This window comes from Alligator sinensis, unplaced genomic scaffold, assembly GCF_000455745.1.
Source record: "Alligator sinensis unplaced genomic scaffold, ASM45574v1 scaffold2139_1, whole genome shotgun sequence".
NCBI classification, from domain to species: domain Eukaryota; kingdom Metazoa; phylum Chordata; order Crocodylia; family Alligatoridae; genus Alligator; species Alligator sinensis.
The window spans coordinates 32,187-41,351 of NW_005843798.1; the positions used below are offsets into that span (position 1 = coordinate 32,187).

Sequence of the window (9,165 nt, forward strand, 5' to 3'; positions counted from 1 at the left end):
AACTCCCCAGTCCCTGTTGTCTACCACAGCCTCCCCAGGTACTCAGATCCTCTGAGCAGAGCCCATAGTCCAGGATGAAAGCTCAGCTCCTGGGGGCACTGGTCCTGAGTGCCCTGGGGCAGCTACTTGAGCAGAGAGCTGAGCTGGGCTGGGATTGCACAGAGTACACCAGGGCCAAGCACGGCAGGGCAGGGTAGATTGGGAGGGGTGTGCGCGCGAATGTGTGTGCACACGTGATCATGATCATTACTACTGTGTATGTGTGGGTGTGTGCATGTGAGTGTGTGCACACAACACTTCTCTCTGCAGTGCCTGGGAGGGGGAGCAGACTGCCACACTGTCTAAATATCAGCCAGTGCAGTGAGGCCTATAGATCCTGGAACAGGACAGTGCATCCAAGCTGTGTCCCTAGTCCTGTAACAGCACAGCAGTCTCGTTGCAGGTTGAGTCCTGGGTGCCAAGTTGGGGAGCCTTTCCCTTGTGTTCCTGCAAGATGGACAGGCAGACCAATGGGGCACAATGGAGAACAGGGCAGGACACCTGGGGTCCATTTTATCTCCCAGAGATAATGACCCACTGGTCACTCTTGACCCTTCCCTGGATTTAATCCCTGGCTGGATCAAGTGATCTAACAGGACTGAGTGTGGGGTGGCAGCTGCTGGCTCTGCTGCTCACACAGGCAGGCGGGTCCCGCAGTGCTGGTTTTTGTGCAGGCTCTCATGGGTTTTCATTCACTGTGTGTCTCTCTGACACAGTAATACCGGGCTGTGTCTGCAGGCTGGACCCCAGTCAGGTGCAGATGCACTTGGCTGCTGGAGACATCTCTGCTGAAGCTGAGGCGGCTTCGGAGAGCACTGTTATAGTAGATGCCTCCCCCACTGGATATAGCTCCAACCCACTCCAGCCTTTTCACTGCTGCCTGCCGAATCCAGTTCATATCGGAGCTAGTGAGAGAGACTCCGGACACGGTGCAGGTCAGGCTGAGGGTCTGTCCAGGCGTCACCACCACAGGGACAGACTCCTTCAGTGTGACCTGGGACAGGACTCCTAATGGAGAAATGAACAGGGTATTAACTAACGGACCCACTCTCCCTGCATCTGCATCCCTCTGACCCCCATGGCAGTACACTCTTACCCACGGTGACTGTCAGTAGGGACAGCAGAGCCAGTGCTGGTTTCATGGTCATTCTGGCAATGCCCAGCAGACAGGAGGGAGCAGGTCTGGGGAGACACTGAAGCACTCAGCCAGATCTGGTGTTTAATGAGGAACCTTCCAGGCTTCAGGAAGGAGACGGAGTCACATGATTTGCATGTACTTGTTTTATAAAGGGCTTTTTGTAGGACTTACTGAACACAACACAGATCTGTGTAGTAACTAACAGGGGTTTGAGTGCCTAGGGGTTTAGGAACCTGGGGAACCAGATAAAGACCCAGAGGAGTTTTGGAATGTGCCTATAAGCTAGATATTGTCAAGGCAAATGCCTTCAAGGCTCTAGGCCTTCCCTTCCCTAGCGGGGAACAACCTAGTGGCTGTGTTAGCTCAGGAGCCCCCGGAAAGGGATTTGGATGTGGTCCCAAGTGGGTGTAAGAGGTCCTAGGGTGGAAGGTCACAGGACGTGGTGACCCCATCAGCCAGGGCCAGGCAGGCTGGGGTAGAGAAGGGATCAGGCAGGCTGGACAGTGGGAATGTTGCCCAGTGGGGACTGACACAAGGTGAGAAGGGAGAGAGTGGAAAAACTACTACTATAGGGACCGTGACCACAGGGAGAGGGGAGTTCAAGAGGAGTGGTTGCTCCTCAAGGGAGCGATCCTCAATGCACAAACTAAGTCTATTCCATCTCGGAGGAAAGGCAGCAAGAGGGCACAGCAGCCCCCCTGGCTCTCCAGGGACCTAGCAGATCTCCTGAGGCTAAAAAGAAAGGCCTACTTTAGTTTTCCAGAAATGCTTGCACAGTTTGGAGGGGGAAAAGAAACCATTTTCTGAGTGGATACCAGCACTGCTGTAACTATCAGTAGTAGATTCATGGCAGAACATGCTCAGATTCCCAGCAACACTGAAACCAACCACAATTTTTTCTTTGAGGTTTGAGATGGTTTGGACTATTATTCTTCTGAAGAGTAGAAAATAGGAGGATACTTTTAACCTATTAAATAGGTACTTTGCGTCAGTCTTTCATCAGTCCCATGGGACGCCCATGCCCGCTACAGGGCCGGGAAGTCCGGGTGAGGGTGATCCCCTGCCCTCCCTTAATGCTGACTTTGTGAAGGAACATCTTGAGAAGCTGGATACCTTCAAGTCAGCCGGCCCTGACAATCTTCACCCCAGGGTACTCAAGGAGCTGGCGAGCATCATAGCCCGGCCTCTAGCACGGATCTTTGAAAACTCTTGGCGCTCTGGTGTAGTGCCCGAAGACTGGAAGAAGGCCAATGTGGTGCCTATCTTCAAGAAAGGGAGGAAAGTGGATCCGGCTAACTATAGGCCCATCAGCCTGACTTCTATCCCGGGGAAGATCTTAGAAAAGTTTATTAAAGAGGCCATCCTTAATGGACTGGCCGACGCCAACATCTTAAGGGATAGCCAGCACGGGTTTGTTGCGGGTAGGTCTTGCTTGACCAATCTCATTTCCTTCTACGACCAGGTGACCTATCACCTGGACAAGGGAGAAGAGATTGATGTCATATATCTTGACTTCAAAAAAGCCTTCGATCTGGTGTCCCATGATCGCCTCTTGGAGAAACTGGCCAATTGTCGCCTTGGGTCCTCCACGATCCGCTGGCTGGAAAATTGGCTCCGGGGTCGGACCCAGAGGGTAGTAATCGATGGAAGTCACTCATCGTGGTGTCCTGTGACCAGTGGGGTCCCCCAAGGCTCTGTCCTTGGACCCATACTGTTCAACATCTTCATTAATGATGTGGACACTGGAGTCAGAAGCGATCAGAACTGGCCAAGTTCGCCGATGACACCAAACTTTGGGGCAAAGCATCCACACCAGAAGACAGGCAGGTTATCCAGGCTGACCTGGACAGGCTCAGCAAGTGGGCGGACGAGAATCTGATGGTGTTCAACGCCGATAAATGCAAGGTTCTCCACCTTGGGAAAAAAAACCCGCAGCATCCTTATAGGCTCGGCAGTGCTATGTTGGCTAGCACTATGGAAGAAAGAGACTTGGGGGTCATCATTGACCACAAGATGAACATGAGCCTGCAATGCGATGCGGCGGCTAGTAAAGCGACCAAAACGCTGGCTTGCATCCATAGATGCTTCTCAAGCAAATCCCGGGACGTCATTCTCCCCCTGTACTCGGCCTTAGTGAGGCCGCAGCTGGAGTACTGTGTCCAGTTTTGGGCTCCACAATTCAAAAAGGATGTGGAGAAGCTTGAGAGAGTCCAGAGAAGAGCCACGCGCATGATCAGAGGTCAGGGAAGCAGACCCTACGATGACAGGCTGAGAGCCCTGGGGCTCTTTAGCCTGAAAAAGCGCAGGCTCAGGGGTGATCTGATGGCCACCTACAAGTTTATCAGGGGTGACCACCAGCATCTGGGGGAACGTTTGTTCACCAGAGCGCCCCAAGGGATGACGAGGTCGAATGGTCACAAACTACTTCAAGATCGTTTCAGGCTGGACATAAGGAAGAACTTCTTTACTGTCCGAGCCCCCAAGGTCTGGAACAGCCTGCCACCGGAGGTGGTTCAAGCGCCTTCATTGAACACCTTCAAGATGAAACTGGATGCTTATCTTGCTGGGATCCTATGACCCCAGCTGACTTCCTGCCCTTTGGGCGGGGGGCTGGACTCGATGATCTTCCGAGGTCCCTTCCAGCCCTGATGTCTATGAAACCAGACAAAAAGCCACTATGTGCAGAGAGGGGAACCAGTTCTCAGCAGCACTAGTTCTTCCCTGTGTGGAACTGGTGCCAGAGCCGAGATTCAAGCTGGTCTTGGGATCTGCATCATTGCTACAGCCATCTCCTGGAGCCCTGCCTAGAGCTACCCATGAGGCCTGCCACAGGTCCACCCTCCTGCCCCCTCCCTCTTGATTTGTTCTGTGGCTTTGCAAACACCCACCTCCATTTCTCTCTTGTTCACACTCAAACCTTCCTTGGCCTCCTTTCCCTGTTCTTCTCCCTTCTCTTGCACCCCAGCTCCCCTGACCCCTGTCAGCTAGATGGGGAGTTGTGAACCCACCAGGAGGAAGGTCTTTTCTGGCAGGAGCAACATCTGTTAGAAATGCAGCTCTTCCCAGTTTTCTCCCTAGACAAAAGGAGTTAGGATTCACAATGTGACTCCCTTCCTAGAACAACACACTGCTTCCTTACCTGCAAACCTCTAATCTGGAAGATGCCGGCTGTGCCATATCCTACCTCTAATCCCGTGAGGGACCCCAGGTGTCCACCTTCTCATTTCTGGACAATCCACCTTCTGAAAGGCTTTGGCTTATCTGCCTCTTTTATTGCGCCTCCCTCAATCATGGAAAAAGAGCTCTGGGATAGATGGAGGAAATGGGTAAATAGGAGCCCAAACTCCCAGGGGAGAAGGGCTTGGCAGTAGGACTCGATCTCCTGCTCACAGTCCCTGATGGCATGCACTCTCTGGACTGCAGCCTGGAGCTCCTCCAACTGGTGCACCAGAGACCCCAGTAGGGAGCAGACCCCACAAGGGGAGGTGGCCATGCTCCCGGGCCCCAGAGCCTGAAAAAGTGACAGGAAGCCCCCGCAGCCGAGAGCTAGGGGCTCTGTCCGCGTGGAGCCTGGGACCACGGGCTCCGTCTGGGTGACTGCCTCTGAGGCGCCAGGGGGGTCACAGGCCTTGAGAGGACCTGAGGCATGTGGTGTGTGCCCATCCGTGTCATGCCGCTGGCGGGCTGACTGCGGCTGGGACTGTCTACCCTGGTGGACTCACAGAACGGGCCACGGGTGACCCTCCTGCGCAAACTCCTGCACTAACTTGCATGCCAGGCTCAAGAGCGCGCCTGTTTGCGCAGCCTATTCGCGAGGCTCTGGTCGCATGGCTCCCTGGGGGGCTGGGCTAAGTAGGAGCCGGTGGGGGGCTTGACCCTCCTTGGCCCACTTAGCCCACTCCCAGCTGACTAGGTCTCTCCCTCCACGGGCCCTTGCTTACCTGCAGGCGGGCCAGGGCTTGTCAGGGGTCCTGGGGTCATTGCTGGGGTCCCCAGGCTCATGGGGACACAGGGGGCTTACACCCACATGTCTCGCACCAGATCCGGGACTCTAAGCAATTGGGAGAGATTGTGGCAGAAAGCCACCTTTGTTTCTCCCCCAAAAACTCTGCGCTGTGACAATTGTGATTAGGAAGGGCCCAGCAGAGGACACACACCTTTACCCTCCCTCTTCAGATAACCCGAGCTGGATACATTCCTGAAGGAGGGGGGAAACCTGCTCCCTCTGCCTACGTGACTGGCATCACATACCTGGGTGAGGGGCTTCCTTCCTGGTGGGCTAGAGTCTGCCCGGCAACTAGTGATGTATTTCAAATTGGTTGGCTGACAGCCAGCAGGTGCTGGCCTCCATTGGACCAGGTAAGTGAGGTCACCTGGGCTATATAAGTTAAGGACTGCCCAGGAGGAAACAGGGGCAGCAGCCATGAGGGATACTCAAGAACAAAGAAGAGCTGGACCATCTGAAACTGGCTCTCTCTCTCAAAACTCATGAACAAGGAACCGCCTGCCTCCAGAGGGAATCTCCAACTGTCTCTGGATGATAACTGTGAATAAGCTACCTGAGATCCAACTAGATATATAGCTTGCAGTAACTCAGATGCGAGATCAAAGGCTACGCCAGCCACAGGAGTTTGCTGTATGGGATTTCTCTGATATTGCTCTACCCTGTACCCTATTCTAACCCTACCCTCTGCAACCAATAAAGGTCTCCTTTGTGACTGCTGTAGGAGACTTATTGGGAGTGGGTCTAGATTATGCCTTGGGGTCCCCTTGGTTCGGCTGACTAAAGGAGACCACTACTTGTGCTTCTGACTGAGGAAAGCATCCCAACTTCTTGAAGTGAAACAAGTACCCTTGAGGGCTACTAGGCCTGTGTTTCCCAGGGTGTGCAGAGCCAGAATCAGCCCAGAGCCCTGGGTGGTGGCAGCTCTGCCCCCAGGCTAGCGGGTGTGCTCCAGGAAGGGGTCGGCCAGACGGGAGGCACCCCAGGGAGGCACCTGGAGCCTGGACGGTGGTCGGGCGCAGTGAGATGGGTGGCTCAATGCAGGAGTGCCTCCTACTGGCCTGCCACAGAGATATCAGGCAAATTTGGGCATGGCATGCTCTTCAGGACTATGGAAGGTGCCACTTGCAGCCTGAGATAAATACTAGAGAAAAGCAGAGCGAGTACTAAAGGAAGCATCTCTCAGGTGATGTCCACCACTCCCTGAATCTCATAGATTTGTGTGACCTCCCAAGCAGAGATGTCCTAGGTGACTCTGACCTATGCTTTGGTGTCCAGTTCTGGTCTCATTAATTTGCTCTTTCACTGTTGGCTTTGTGAAATGTTTATAAGGACTAATGAGCTACTTTCATGCAAGCTGTATATGGCAGGCCTAGCTCAGTTCCAGTGAGGCCTACTTTGGTTTGTGCTGTTAGTAGGACCCCTGTATCAGCTGTGTACACACTGGTCATTAGTTACATTGATGTATAATCCAACAAGGGGTAGAGTGCCCACCTTGTTATCACCGCTCAGGGCAGGAAACAGAGTGATGCCAAAAGCAGAGGCTTCCCCTTGGCTCTTGTTCTCGGGAACCTCCTGGGTGTCAGTGCAGGTGGAGAGAGAAGTCCAGCGCAGCAGGGGCCTGGCTTCTTGGGAGAGCCTGGCCCAGACCTGGTAGGAGGTGGGGTAAGGTCAGGAAAAGTATTCTCCTGCTGGGTTTCATGTGTCTGTTCTTTGACTTTTTTTCCTGTTTCCATTTGTTTTGGTGTTACCTGGTCTGTGCTGCTTCTCCCCACACAATTTCCATGGGGGCCATTTCTAGGCAGTCACTGTTGGTGAGTGCTGCCCTGGGGTTGGTGGCTGCAGCTCCTGGGTGCTGGCTTTCTGGACTCTCCCCTCCCAGACCTTTCCCCAGAGGGTTGGTGTGATGTGCCCAGAGCTTAGGGAACTCTCCCCGGGGTCAGAGGGTTCCAGTGGGCAACACTGGAAGGGCAGGCATGGCTGGGGGGGTCTGGGGCACATCTGGGCTCAGCTTCTGCCTGGTTGCCGCTGAGCAGGGAGTCAAGACAAGGCAGGAGGCTGTAAAACCTCTTGCATATCTATTCAGATTCTGCTTCCTATTTTTGTCCAGCTACTGCTGTGTTCTGTGCCTCTGTGCTTTGTCTATTGAGCAGTAATATGTGGCAGTGTCTGCTGCTGTCAGGGAGCGCAGCTGTAGGGGAAACTGGGGTCTAGGCGTGTCTGCCGAGATGGTTGTCTAGCAGTGTCTGCAGAGATGGTGATTCGGCTTCGGAGTGACAGGCTATAGTACGTGTTCCCTGCAGTCGGATGTATCAATCCCAGCCACTCCAGCCCTTTGCTGGGAGACCTCCGGAACCAGCTCCAGTCGTAACCAGTGGTGTAGGAGCCCCGCACATCGCAGGTCAGGGTGAAGGTTTCTCCGGGCTTCACCAGCCCTGGACCAGACTCCACCAGCTGCACCTGAGCAAGGACACCTGAGAACAGGAAACAAGGCAAGGAAGCCATTAGCTCTGGAGACTATTCTTGGCTCTGTATCTAGTTCCCCCCGCTACTCAGTGGATGGACACTCACAGGTGGGGGCAGAAACCAGGAGCAGGAGAAGCCCAAGCAATTCCATCCCTATTGCCATGGGACAGGAGAGACTTCCCTGCAGGCAGGAGGGGGCAAGGAGGGGGACTGGGCAGGGACTGAGTCTCTGGGGCCCAGAGGCTGTATTTATCTAGAAGCCCCTGGGCAGGGATTTGCATGTGGCTCCTAGGACATGTATAAGTTCTTTCAGGGGTAGTACTCAATGCAGGGTGATGGTTTCCTTGGGCCTGGTGAGCCCTCTGGTGCAGAGGCAGACCCTGTACCCTCGTCTTCATCCCTTGGAAGTGCAGGTGTGAGCTCTTTGGGCTGGGGGTCCTTGAAGGGGTGGGGTGGGGGTGTACCCCCTGTGATGGGGGCTTATCTATGGGTTTGTTCAGGGTGGATGGAGCTACTGTATTGCTCTGAGTATGAATTGCTGTTGCATTTCAGATGCACCCAGATCTTCTGAACCTCTCTCCACACCCCTCCTCCATAAAAGAAAAAGAAGTCAAATTTGTGGGGATGCATTGGTGCATCCAAGAACTTTTTAACTGAATGGAATGCACAGCCGGTTTCCTTTACAATGCACCATTTTTAAGAGTGTGCTGGATTTGGGAAGGAACCTGTGCTTCTAAACCATCATAAAGCAGCAGGGATGCTGGGAGGGGTGTACTGCAGGAGTGTAAGCTCCTGGAAACACTCTATACATGATTGTCGATCTGTCTGCCTGTCCATTGTGCTCCTGGCAAAGCCTGGCCAGCCGTGGACAGCAGGGAAACACCAAACCAGAAGTTTCTGAGGCAGCACGTCGACCCGTTGACTAGCCCACCGTATAATGACGCCTACTGCAATCAGAGGATGATAGCTCAGAGAATGACCTTGGGCACCTGTAAGGGTAACAACACCTTCATCCATGCATACTCACTATCAATAAATAGGGTCTGCACTGAGGCTGGGACATACATAACAAAAACCAAATATTACTATAGCAAGAACGACTTTTGTCACTCTCTGCAAGTTTGTAAGAGGCTCCCCACCGAACGGCTGTATGTACCAAGCTAGCTCCTCTAACCAGAGGATTTGCATTGACTTTGTCACTCTCTGCAAGTTTGTAAGCGGCTCCCCACCGAACGGCTGTATGTACCAGGCTAGCTCCTCTAACCAGAGGATTTGCATTGACTGCTATGGAAAACTGCCTGTGCACTACAACCAAGTGAGCGGCTGCTTGTCATGAATCCTGCACTGCTCCGCAGCTTTTGCTTGCAGCGGGTCCCCAGGGCCAAAGCCTCTCAGCCTGGCCCTCTCCCTGCTCCCTCCTGGACCATGAAGCCAGATCATTTGGTGCCAAATCTTAGTGTCCCCATTCCAGCTTTTCTGCTGCCATCAGGGTCTGTTGTGCGCTACACCCACCCTTTCC

General features: G+C 53.7%; 1 pseudogene; it reads right to left on the reverse strand.

Moving 5' to 3' along the window:
- Positions 1-7,290: 7,290 nt before the first annotated feature.
- LOC102382616 lies at positions 7,291-7,837 on the reverse strand (annotated as a pseudogene).
- Between the last annotated feature and the right edge of the window lie 1,328 nt (positions 7,838-9,165).